We start from the raw sequence: 14,032 nt of genomic DNA, 5'->3' as shown, positions 1-14,032 counted from the left end.
ACAAGGGAGCTGGGGTTTGATTACAATTCAGTGGATGAGTCCCTAATGTGATGTAATCCTTCCATTCCTTGGTATATGACCTGGATTGTTATTCATGTCTGGGACGAATGATCAGTAGCCACTTTTGGGCAAGGACATGTTTTATCGGTCCCCACTGGAGAATCAGAGGGGCAGTGAGCTTCAGGGGTTTGTTATTCGAGGAGCAAATAACGTGGTGACATTTGAAGATGGCGGTATGGTTGGGTGTCAGGCTACTAGAGTTCCAGATTCTTGAGAGTCAGAAAGGGTAGCATAGTGGCAAATGGGTATGTCCTTGTTCCAGGGAGGAGTTCCTGTTTGGATTCAGGTGTCCAGAAAGGAAAATAGTTGTGTGGTATGAGACCCCTTTCGATGGAGCTATTTGGTTATTGGATTAGATCTATATGTTGTGAAGGAGCGATTTCGAGGGCAAAAGCTAATTCAAGTGGGGGAGAATTTTAACATCTGAATTTTCGGGGACATTATTGTGTATGTTAAACTTGAGATTTAAGGAGGGACTCGACGAGTTGAGGGACCAACTCGCCGAGTCGAGTCGAGCTGCTCACGTGGATTTAATGAATGGACTTGACGAGTCAGAGGAGGGACTCGCCGAGTAGGTGATAGGTAGAGAAACCCTAATTTCCTGGGTTTGGGACCTATTTAAAGGCATTTATAGCCTCATTTGCGGCTACCTTCCCCTGAGAGCAAACCCTAATTTCTTTTGGAGCTAGAGAGTCAGAGAGAAGCTCATATTGTGATTCTTGGTGCATTTCTATGAAGAAGGGTGAAGAGCTTCATGATGGGGAACAAAGGAAGGTAGTGGATCTATGGTATTGAGTGTTGCAGCTGCTAAGAGAAGGTACAAAGTCCTCATCTTGTTCATTCCTTGTACTAGATCTCATTTTAGGAGTTTTAGGCCTTTGCCTCCATTCTTTTGAATCTATGAGTCGAATGAAACCTGGTTGTGGTTGGAAACTTCAGATCTGGACATTCTAAGGTCCTTAGAGTCTAGATGTCTTAGCTTTAGTGTTCCAAATGAGGGTTGATGAGCAAAAACCTTCATTAAGAGCATGTATTGGCATTTTGAAGCAATAGCATCATGTATGAATGTAAAGATCGAAGCTTTATGTAATTATTGAGCCTTGGGATGATAGATCTATAGTTTAGAGTGATAGATCTGGTTAAAATCGTCTGAATGAGAAATCAGATCAAAGGGACTCGCCGAGTCCATGACCTGACTCGACGAGTGGGCAAGGGTTTGTCCTGATGCTTTGATTGTGGGATAAATCGGCAAGTTGGGGGTCAACTCGACGAGTTGAGCTGGACTTTTGAGACTTCGGAGGATATGAGGGGACTCGACGAGTCGCAGGAGTGTACTCGACGAGTCAGGTCAAACTTGGACCGTTGACTCGAGTTTGACTTCTGTTGACTGTGGGGTTTGGGTCAACATATATGATAGAGACCTTGGAGGGGTAAAATGGTCTTTTACCCACTTTAAAGAGTTAGAAAGAGAAAGAACTGCTTTCAATTATCTGAGTCGTGAAAAGAGTATTAAAAAGAGAAATTCATCCTTTGTGTTAGGAGGAGGCTAGTTCGAGATCCGAGCACGGGGTTATTTGCTCACCTGCTAGCTGAGGTGAGTCTTCTCACTATACTTTACCTAGAGTGGTAATTAGAGTTATGTGATAGAGTATTTTGTATGCTATTTATGTGATGTGATACACTGCATTATTTCTATGTGATTTGTGTTGTATGTGTGTTCCAGAGTATACAAAGTTATGACTGAAAGGTCCACAAAGTTAGGACCAGAGGGTCCACAATGTTACGACCAGAGGGTCCATAGAGTTATGACCAGAGGGTCCATAGAGTTACAGCCTCGAGTGGCTAATATTTGTTTTCTGTGGTATTTTGAGGAACTCACTAAGCATTTATGCTTACAGTTTTGTGCTATGTGTTTCAGGTACTAGCGAGGACCGTGGGAAGGCTCCGGCATGATCCGTACACACTGAGAGGATTTATGTATTTGAGATCTTTTGAGATTCTGGGATTTGTTTTGTTATGATGACACTGGATACAGTTTGTTTGATATTGTTTTGACGATTGAAAGTATGATTTAAAAATGAAAAATTGTTTTGAGAATTTTCGTCGTTACAAGCCGTGACCAATCTTCGTAAGCCCTAGAATCCACAGGTGAATGAATTCCTCGCAACAAGATCATATTTACTCCGCCTGAAATTTGATGTCTCTAAATGGTCTGAATCCCTGGAAAACCACTCTTATTGAATCATTATCGTTAAGTCCAGTCCGTTTATCCCTCAACAGGCTACTCAACTCTGATAGCCCGAGGCTCCCACTATAAAACAGGTTCACAGACCTAATTATCCATGCAGATCACTTATTGTTGGTCAAGGCTCAGCTAATCCTGCTGGGAGTGACTTGTCACTCCCCAATCAACGGACTATTCCGTCAGTACATGCAACCTAGAACACAAATACTAACACTGCCAAATGCTAAAACTGCCTGAACACTGAATTGTCTGAAGTAGTATGCTACTACATGGCCTCTTATCAAAAGCTATCGAGACCTCCTGGGTCTCAATTCGCTCACCAGTCCTCTAAAATATCGGGTTCTGGCCGGGTTGCGGAGCCAAAGGACTCCCACTTAGTCGCCTTACACAACTTCTGAACGAAATCTTTCTCTGGAGCTAGTTACCACTAGTTATCATGCCACTGCGACTTTAATAACTTTCTGATCTAACCGATCGGTTCCATGCGTCAAATCCTATCATCATCAAATCCAAGGCTAAAAGTGATTGCCACCTAACCGATGGTAGCCTTATATCACAAGCAATCTTATACAGTCCATTGCTTTCCTGATCCCATAATTGTAGTGGCGCTCCTATAGTCTTATTACTGGCTCAATCAGATATAATCCATCTGAGTAATACCAAAATCCAATCTATGGATTCACATGTCCTCACTGATGCACCCGAACTGGTGCGTACTATTGTTCCTTCCGCGTTCTAACAACATACTCATGCCACATACCAACCTAGTGAATGCTACGGCTACACCCGCAGTCTCACGAAACTCTATCACTATCTGCCAACCTCATGAATGCTATGGCTACACTCGCAGACTTACAACACTCTATCACTAACTGACTGCTAGTGAATGCTACGGCTACCCCCGCATTCTTACAACACTTTCCATACTAACTGACCGCTAGTGAATGCTACAGCTACCGAAGCAGTCTTACAACACTTTCCATGCTAACTGACCACTAGTGAATGCTACGGTTACCACCGTACTCTTACAACACTTTCCATATTATCTGACTATTAGTGAATACTACGGCTCCCCCGCAGTCTTACAACACTTGTCCCAACCGGGTCGAACACGCACTCGACCTAACCCTCAACTGAACTTGAGTCCTAATCAAAGTTCTAACTTCATTTCCGAAACCTGATGTCTGAGAGTCTCGAAGGCCGCCTGTTCCTCAGGCCCCCAGCGACTTCTTAGTCAGTCGGATCACAGGAACCTCAACCTCATAGAATTCCCGTATAAATCTCCAGTAATAACCTGCTAGACCTAGGAAACTCCGAATCTCAGATGGAGACCTCGGAATCTCCCACTGCATCGCGGCCTGTATCTTGGCCGGATCGCCCAGAATACTGTCACACCCCAAAACCAAGAACGGCGAAAACGTTTTGGGGTGGAGGACGTCATGTAATGTATCACAACAAATGTAAAGTAGTAAACAAGCAACAACATCGTCCATTGCATTAATACATGTGTGTTCTTTCATAGTAATAAGACATTACAACAATTAATCAAAATAAAAGATGAGTCTTGACTTCTCCGTCTTCGCAAAACCTGGTCATCGTACCTGTCTACTGGTGACCTGAGAATACAAGTTATTTTGAAAGTGTAGGTCATCATTTAAGCAACTAGTATAAAAAGTAGTCTTCAACCAAGACCTGACCATTTTGAAAGTAGTCTTCTACCAAGTCCTGAATGTTTTGAAAGTATTCTTCTACCAAGAATTGACCGTTTTGAAAGTAGTCTTCTACCAAGACCTGACTGTTTTGAAAGTAGTCTTCTACCAAGACCTGAATGTTTTGAATATTTGTTTATAAAAGTCCAACATTTATCTATAAGTGTGTGGTAGTTTAAAAGTTCCAAAACTATAACACAATGATGTTTTTCATGCCTAAATAATAGATTTATGTATGTATAAAATCGCCAAGGCACTTGATGACTATGTAAACCAATATATTTTTAATTCTCCCTGTGAGTCTTTTGTTTAAATAAAACTGGTTAAAAGGGTGTTTATCCCGAATTGTGAACATGCTAATAATATCCCATGGTGTAGTTATTACCCCCCTGAGCATGATTGATTTAAATGTATATTACTACGTATAAGAGTTTTTGTTTCCGCGTGTTTTGAGTTCCTCATAACCATACTAGACGCAGTACCTATGTTGACATTTGTCACCTCGGGAACTGTAGCTAACAGTCAGGGTGCGGAGTCGTCAGCCCCGTATAGATCTATACACACTTGTCACGCTCTCCCTCCAAGAGACTCTAGTTATAGGTGGGGACTTTCGTTTTGGTACTAACAAAGCCATTGTTTCACATGTTTGCTAACAACAAGTTCACGACTAATATAACGAAATGCCTTTTTGTATGAAAAGATTATCCTTGTTATGAAAATGCATACTTGTAAATAAAACGTTGGAATAGACTCATGAATGAACTGACTCTTGTGTGATTCCTTGTAATAGGAATAATTTTTTGTATCCTCTAAACTATTCCTATAGAAGTTTACTAGAATGTAATTGATGAGTGTCCAAGTAGGTTTATACACCCTTGCTACCTAAGAGTGTCGGAATTGAACTAACTGATGGAACTTTTATATCTATATCGGTATACATGATATATATAACTAATATTTAGATGACATTCGGACGAATAATTGATGCCCCAAGGCCACATCCCAACGAGAACAGAAAAAGAAATAAGGCGAGCTAGTCGTTCTAAGTCTTTTAAACCTTTCTTATTTAACTATACATATATAGGCAAACATTTAACAATAAGTATAAAAGAAGTTTTTTAAAACCTTTGAAACGCTTAATAAATAAGAATTTATGACTTGATGTCAATTTATAATACAATTCGAAAACAGTTGACAAGACAGTTTTAATTGTAAGAAAACCTTTGTTTGAAGCACAACTATAACATATTCAAAAAGGAAACATACAGTTTGTAAGACAGTTTATAAAAGTGTTTTAACATGTAAAAACGTTTGAGAAAGCTATTTGAAGTATTCTTTTTGGTGAAAGGGCTAAAAGTGTAGTAAGTCCAATTGTATGTTAGTTATAAATCACATGTGATTGACATAACCAAAAATATAACAAAGATTTATGTCATTCACACGGGGATAACCGTGTGTTTACTTGTATTCCCCCCACCCCCCTTAAAAGTGTAAAAAAAAGCATTTATAAAGTATTTGAAAGTGTAGATTATAGGGGTATGAACTCACTTGATTGAAGTGGTTGATTTGAAGTAGTCGAGAGAAGAATCGAGCAGAACTTCGACAGGAAGAGTTGAAAACACGGGAAAATCTTGAGATTCTCGGGAATCTCAGGAACAAAAAACCTTCCTTTGGGATTTGAAGGTGAAAACCGGGGCTTTAGGAGGGTCTCGGGGGTTTAAACGCAGAGTTTCAGTGCGAGAAAGAAGGGAACTGAGCAATGAAACTCGGAGCCCTTGAAATCTATTTATAGGGGCATTTTTGGGGTGTGCCACGTCATGGAAAGGGATGGGCACGTCATGGGGAGTCAAAGTTATCCTCTTCCATTGATTGGACGCCCTCAGTCACTTGCCGGGTCGCGGAAAACTTGTGCCACGTCGTGGCAAGCCAGACAGCCTCGGATTTTGGGCCTCGAACTTGTAAAATCTGTAACTTTCGCGTATGAGCTCCGTTTTCGATGTTCTTTATATGCACTCGTAGCTGAAAATATGATCTACAACTCTCGTTTAGACTTCATCGGCAAATTTTGAATTTATTTTTAATTATATATTTATAACGGGCCGGGACACGAAAAGTCCGTTAAAATTCCATAACTTCTTCATCCGATGTCCGTTTTCGTTAGACTTTTCGCCGTTGCGCTACTATTATTGAGACCTTCGATTCTCATTTAGGTTATTTTGGCAAAAAGTCTCTCGAGCTCTATTTCGAGTTTTTAGCTGCCTACTGCTATATCCGGATCTTGGAAAAATCATAACTTCCTCATACGAAGTCAGATTTGGACGTTCTTTTTATGTACGCTCATGGTTTAACATTATCTACACCTTTCATTTAGATACTTAAGGCTAAAAACTATTGTATTCAAACTTCACGTTTTTCGTTTAATCAGTGTTGCCGGTTTTTTCGGAAATGTTAGAATGGTCATAACTTCTTCGTTATAACTCGGATTTTTGTGTTCTTTATATGTATGAAAACCTTGTTACGATTCCTACTACTTGATTAAACCCAAATAAGATTTTAGTAAAGTTATATTTTGACCTAAATTTGACTGGTTTTACATTACATTGTCTCTAAATATCAGGTTGTCACATCATCCCCCCGTTAGAGAGAATTTCGTCCCGTAATTAGAGTTTAAGTAGAATTGATAAATATGCTACGAATAGAAGTTTTATTTGTTTCTCGTGTTCTTGAGTGAACTCAGGTCCTCTCTTGGCATTCCAGCGAACCTTTCACTATTGGGATACGACTTTGCTTCTTTCCTTTGACTTCACTGGTATGATAACTCTTCTTTATCGAATGTGTGTTGAGTGTTTTTGTGGTCTGTGAGAGTATTACACCTTGTACCCTACAAGTAGTGTCTCCAGATCTTCAGAGCAATTACCATTGCTCCTTACTCAAGATCATGTGTTGTATAGTTAACTTCTTGCATCTTAAGTTGCCTTGAGGTATAGGCAGTGGCCTTTCCTCTTGCATAAGAACACAACCAAGCCCTTGGTTGGATGCATCGCATTACACCACAAAATCTTCTATCCCCTTTTGGGAGGGATAATTTCGGTGCGGTGCACCAGGCTTCCTTTAGCGTTTGGAACGCTCTTTCTTGTTTACAGACAAGTCTGGTGCTCCTCAAGGTGAGAAAGTTGGCCTAAAGAATCCTCTTCTGAGGAGTTCGTTAAGCTGTCTGGGAAGTTCCAGTATCTTAGTTAGAGTTAGACGATAAGGTGATTTGGCTACTTGGGTAGCCCTTGTAACTAAGTCGATTTTGAACTCGAATTGACGTTGTGGTGGTAATCCCAGTAGTTCTTCTGGAAAGGTGTTGGGAAAGTCGTGTACTTTTGGGATGTTCTGAATGTCCACTTCTTGACTCGTATCCACGATGTGTGCAAGGAATGTGTGATATTCCCTTCGTAAGCGCTTTTGAGCTTAAATACACGAAATGATGCGAAGGTTCATACTTGATTTGTCTCCGTAAATAACAAGAGGTTCTTTGAAAGGGAGGTTAAGATCAACTGCTTTATCAAAGCACCTGATGTCGGCTCGATGTAGATTTAACCAACTCCTACTGATTATGATGTCAAAACCTTGGGGGTGGATTAGATGTCGTGAAAATCTAAAAGAAAGTATGAATGCTCATTAATTAGGGGAAAGGAGAGGTATTTCTAAGTTTATTCTCACGGAAGCACGATCACTCTCAGTCTTGGGCAGTCTCCGCTCTTTAAGTTCATAGTAGAACCCACACCAGGTTCATCAATCACAGTCTCGGGTATACGAGTCGTATATAATTAAGATTGAAACTGTGGGTCTTTGGATTGAACTTGACATACTGCACAAGTGGTACTTCGGGGAGGTTTGCTGAGGTTTCTTTGGAAAGGATAAGAAACATGAGGTACTCTACACATGAGTACTTCAGAGTTCTGAAGTGATAGTTTCGTTAGAAAGTTGATTTCGGAGAAAGAGATTTACGCACGAAAGTGGTATTGTGAGGATCAAATAGACTCTGATCGTATGATGAAATCAGAATCACTTGGAAATAAAGGCACTAGATTCGATCATAAAGGCGTTACAGACAAAACACAACAGTGCAACTCTTAACAGGGTTACAGTACTATAGAGTAACTATAGGAATACTGTTGCGAACAAAGTATATTACAAAAGACTAGTATACGCAGCACGAGGGTCCCTTAACCAATGGGATCTCGGAAAAGATATGTCTCTAGTTGAACTAGTTTTAAACAGTTTATAAGTCTGTTACAATGAACGCCCTAATTACTTTTACGTGGGTCTGGAGTAATCTCTCCTGCAGCCGTGATCCTTAGTATTTTCCCGTCTGTGCCGGAGTTCTTTGTTATAGGACAATCCTTCTTGAAGTTCCCTATCTCACCACATTGGTGGCATGACTGGCTAGTACTAGCATTGGTGGTGGGAGTGAGGTGTTTAGTCAGAGTTACGTGGACACGGGTGCCTTCCTCATTACTCCACTTTGAAATTTTCCTCTTAAAGAGTCCGGCTTTATCATTACTTTTGTGTGTAGGGTTGGTCCCGATGCCAGGGACTGGAGGAATGGGTCGTGTCGGTGCTGAAGGGGCAGGAGTTGCCACTTGCTGCTATTGCATGGCAGGTCTTTGGAATCGCTTTCGCTCACTTCTGGCTTGGCGATATCGTCTCCTCTTTTCGGTCTTACGGCTTCGCAAGTCCGTGACTGTTGTCATTTGTTGACTTCCCAGATTGGTACTACAATCGGAACTCTCGACTCCTTTGTCAGTCTTGTTTGTGTTGCCGGAGTTGATGTGTGTAAGGAAGGTTGTCACAACAGCTGTTACTGCAACTTGTAACGTAGCGGCGTCGATATGGAGGATAGAGGTTTCGTTGCTCGGCTGATTGTTTTTGGATGACGACATAATTCTGTAACACGAAAGATAAGGATTTTGTGAGCGATTTTGGTTGACCCTAAATGTACTTCAATCGCTTAAGTAACAAGTAAGAGTATGTTCTCGAAAGTTTGACCTACATCCCTATGATGCAGTCCTAGTACAGATTGGAAGTATCTTCATGATGGTTTGACCTACATCCCTATGATTCAGTCCTAGTAAAGAGTAGAAGTATGTTTGTAGAATGGTTTTAAGACGTTTGTTGTTCAAGCCGAGGTATCGTTGGTTGGTGAATAATGTGATCCAACCACTAAAAGGGACTTGAAAATGTCTCCAGAGTTAAATTACTATTGTCCAATGACTTGACTAAAGCATGTTTGAGATAGACTCCAATGATAGTATGATGATAGTATTTGAACAAGGAGTGACACGGATGTTAGCCAGCTGTCAATATTGATATTCATGACGTAATAAGTTTGGGAAAATTGATCTTGTTGTAGGTCTTACATCATATTCGGAGTAGAAAAGTCTTCGACAGCATAAAGACTTAAATAGAAGTACTTACAGTACAAGGTAATTACATAGGAAGTACTACACAGAACGTTGACAGGAAACACAGTTCTTTAAAACAAAGAAGTAAGTAAGGTATCTCCTACTGGCGACGGTCACCCCTATGGTGAACCCTTAGTTCGGTTTAGTTGACGTTCCATATCAAGCAGGTATCTCTCGTACACCCTCTGGCATACTTGGAGCTCTATGACTTCGGCTCGGGTTTCAGCTAGTGCTTGCAACAAGGTCTCATGGTTTCTCTCAGATCTCTCACTTGTGATCAAGGCGATTGGTGCGAATGGTATGCATTCTTGCATTGGTATTAACCTCTTCGATACGTTGGAGAGCCGTCCTGCCCTGAATTTCGTTTCGGGCAACTCTACGGATTGGGATTGGTAGAACTCTGTCTGCTGAGCTCCCTTCGTTTATGTTGTAGAAGCTTTGGTCTCCATTAAACGGCATAGGTTGATCTTGCTCTTCACTCCATGTTTCCACGCATTCTACCCAAGGAGGCGTCGAGCCATAAAAAGCGGGACGAGAGTTAGGATTTAGAAATGGAGCTACCGGGGGTAGGTTCTCAACCTCGGGTTCGGAGTTATCAACATCCGAAAGATTTGCAGGATGGTGATCATTCAAAGGGAGTGGATGATCATTCTCTGGTCCTTCTCGAAACCATCCAGCAATGACTTCGTTCGGAAAGTACGAGTTGCCATGGGGATGGAGTTCAGCCATGTTATCTACGCGAGAATTTGGGTAAGGAAATAATTATTAGACAAACTATCTAGATAATTATTAGAAAATCTTCATTAGTTACATCGCTATTTGTAAAGTGCATACCAGTCATATGTAATCAACACAGGATAGGCTTTCGAATAAGTGACATTAACTCCAAATTCACAAGGAATAGGGTAAAGCAAAAATTTCACCTATTCTAAGTCTATAACATCCTAGCTACATATAGCCTTCGTGTATCCACTTAGCAACTATCAACTTAGTAAATGAAGATCCTTTTTAGTTCTCATGTAAGTAATTATGGTAACCCAAAACACACCTATGGTATTTTAGACTTAGGTGCGGTTATAATGTTCTCATTGTGGTAATGTTGGTAAGTTTTTAGACTTGTTGCCATATCACAACCATTCTTGGGCATATGCTAATCACTCCTCGGACCAGCATAATTGATCAGGCTATGCCACTCACAAGACTAACTATACATCCTCAAGCTTACTTGTGATATTCAATAATCGTAATACTTCTGTTCTTGTCGTTGTGACACCGATTTTAGTATGAATGCAGGCACGTATACTTACTTAAATTTTTTATTATTTAAAAGTATAAACTCTAAATCAGAGTATTTTAATCCCAATGTATTTATAGTTAGTATATCTTTTATGGGTTGATATACTATATTCACTATAAACAATGCTCTGATACCAATTTGTCACACCCCAAAACCAAGAACGGCGGAAACGTTCTGGGGCGGATGACGTCATGTAATGTATCACAACAAATGTAAAGTAGTAAACAAGCAACAACATCGTCCATTGCATTAATACATGTGTGTTCTTTCATAGTAAGAAGACATTACAACAAGTAATCAAAATAAAAGACGAGTCTTGACCGCTCCGTCTTAGCAAAACCTGGTCATCGTACATGTCTACTGGTGACCTGAGAATACAAGTTATTTTGAAAGTGTAGGTCATCATTTAAGCTAGTGAGTTCATAAGTATTTAATGTAATTGCTTTGCAAAGTTGTTTATGAATGACTGGTGAATGTTTGATGAAACATTTAGTATAAGTATGAAAACCCTAGAAAATCCCATATTTCCTACTAGTATAAAAAGTAGTCTTCTACCAAGACCTGACCATTTTGAAAATAGTCTTCTACCAAGACCTGAATGTTTTGAAAGTATTCTTCTACCAAGAATTGACCGTTTTGAAAGTAGACTTCTACGAAGACCTGACCGTTTTGAAAGTAGTCTTCTACCAAGACCTGACCGTTTTGTAAGTAGTCTTCTACCATGATCTGAATGTTTTGAATATTTGTTTCTAAAAGTCAAACATTTATCCATAAGTGTGTGGTAGTTTAAAAGATCCAAAACTATAACACAATGATGTTTTTCATGCCTAAATAATAGATTTATGTATGTATAAAATCGCCAAGGCACTTGATGACTCTGTAACCCAATATATTTTTAATACTCCCTGAGAGTCTTCTGTTTAAATAAAATTGGTTAAAAGGGTGTTTATCTCGAATTGTGAGCATGATAATAATATCCCATGGTGTAGTTATTACCCCCCCCTGAGCATGATTGATTTAAATGTATATTACTACGTACAAGAGTTGTTGTTTCCGCGTATTTTGAGTTCCTCATAACCATACTAGACGTAGTACCTATGTTGATATTTGTCACCCCGGGAACTGTAGCTAACAGTCAGGGTGCGGAGTCGTCAGCCCCGTCTAAATCTATACACACTTGTCACGCTCTCCCTCCAAGTGACTCTGGTTATAGGTGGGGACTTTCGTTTTGGTACTAACAAAGCCATTGTCTCACATGTTTGCTAACAACAAGTTCACGACTAATATAACAAAATGCCTTTTTGTATGAAAAGATTATCCTTGTTATGAAAATGCATACTTGTAAATAAAACGTTGGTATAGACTCATGAATGAACTGACTCTTGTGTGATTCCTTGTAATAGGAATAATGTTTTGTATCCCCTAAACTATTCCTATAATAGTTTACTAGAATGTAATTGATGAGTGTCCAAGTAGGTTTATACACCCTTGCTACCTAAGAGTGTCGGAACTGAACTAACTGACGGAACTTTTATATCGATATCGGTATACATGATATATATAACTAATATTTAGACGACATTTGGACAAATAACTGATGCCCTAAGGCCACATCCCAAGGAGAACAGAAAGGGAAATAAGGCAAGCTAGTCGTTCTAAGTCTTTTAAACCTTTCTTATTTCACTATACATATATAGGCAAGCATTTAACAATAAGTATAAAAGAAGTTTTGTAAAACCTTTGAAAAGTTTAATAAATAAGAATTTATGACTTGATGTCAGTTTATAAAACAATTCGAAACCAGTTGACAAGACAATTTTAATTGTAAGAAAACCTTTGTTTGAAGCACAACTATAACAGATTCAAAAAGGAAACATACAGTTTATAAAAGTGTTTTAACATGTAAAAATGTTTGAGAAAGCTATTTGAAGTATTCTATTTGGTGAAATGGCTAAAAGTGTAGTAAGTCCAATTGTATGTTAGTTATAAATCACATGTGATTGATTACATAACCAAAAAGTATAACAAAGATTTATGTCTTTCACACGGGGATAACCGTGTGGTTACTTGTATTCCCCCCCCCCCCCCCATAAAAGTGTATAAAAAGCATTTATAAAGAATTTGAAAGTGTAGATTATAGGGGTATGAACTCACTTGATTGAAGTGGTTGATTTGAAGTAGTCAAGAGAAGAATCGAGCAGAACTTCGACAGGAAGAGTTGAAAACGCAGGAAAATCTCGGGAATATCGGGAATCTCGGGAACACAAAACCTTCCTTTGGGATTTGAAGGTGAAAACCAGGGCTTTGGGAGGGTCTTGGGGGTTTAAACGCAGAGTTTCGGTGCAAGAAAGAAGGCAACTGAGCAATGAAACCTGAAGCCCTTGAAATCTATTTATAGGGGCATTTTTGGGGTGTCCCACGTCGTGGGGAGTCAAAATTATCCTCTTCTATTGATTGGACGCCCTCAGTCACTTGCCGGGATGCGGCAAACTTGTGCCATGTCGTGGCAAGCCTGACAGCCTCGGATTTGGGGCCTTGAACTTGTAAAATCCATAACTTTCGCGTACGAGCTCCGTTTTCGACGTTCTTTATATGCACGCGTAGCTGAAAATATGATCTACAACTCTCGTTTAGACTTCATCGGCAAATTTTGAATTTATTTTTAATTATTTATTTATAACGGGTCGGGACACGAAAAGTCCGTTAAAATTCCATAACTTCTTCATCCGATGTCCGTTTTTGTTAGACTTTTCGCCGTTGCGCTACAATTATTGAGACCTTCGATTCTGATTTAGGTTTTTTTGGCCAAAAGTCTCTCGATCTCTATTTCGAGTTTTTAGCTGCCTACTGCTATATCCGGATCTTGGAAAAATCATAACTTCGTCATACGTAGTCAGATTTGGACGTTCTTTTTATGTACGCTCACGGTTTAACGTTATCTACAACTTTCATTTAGATACTTAAGGCTAAAAACTATTGTATTGAAACTTCGCGTTTTTCGTTTAATCGGTATTACCGGTTTTGTCGGAAATCTTAGAATGGTCATAACTTCTTCGTTATAACTCGGATTTTTGTGTTCTTTATATGTATGAAAACCTTTTTACGATTCCTACTACTTGATTTAACCCAAATAAGATTTTAGAAAAGTTATATTTTGACCTAAATTTGAATGGTTTTACATTACATTGTCTTTAAATATCAGGTTGTCACAAATACCCCTTCTGGTTGACAAGGTGCCAAAGAGATTGCACCTCGCGCAACCAGAACT

Source organism: Lactuca saligna, chromosome 1 (genome assembly GCF_052625555.1).
Source record: "Lactuca saligna cultivar CGN05327 chromosome 1, ASM5262555v1, whole genome shotgun sequence".
NCBI classification, from domain to species: domain Eukaryota; kingdom Viridiplantae; phylum Streptophyta; class Magnoliopsida; order Asterales; family Asteraceae; genus Lactuca; species Lactuca saligna.
Note: the sequence above shows the minus strand (reverse complement) of the source record.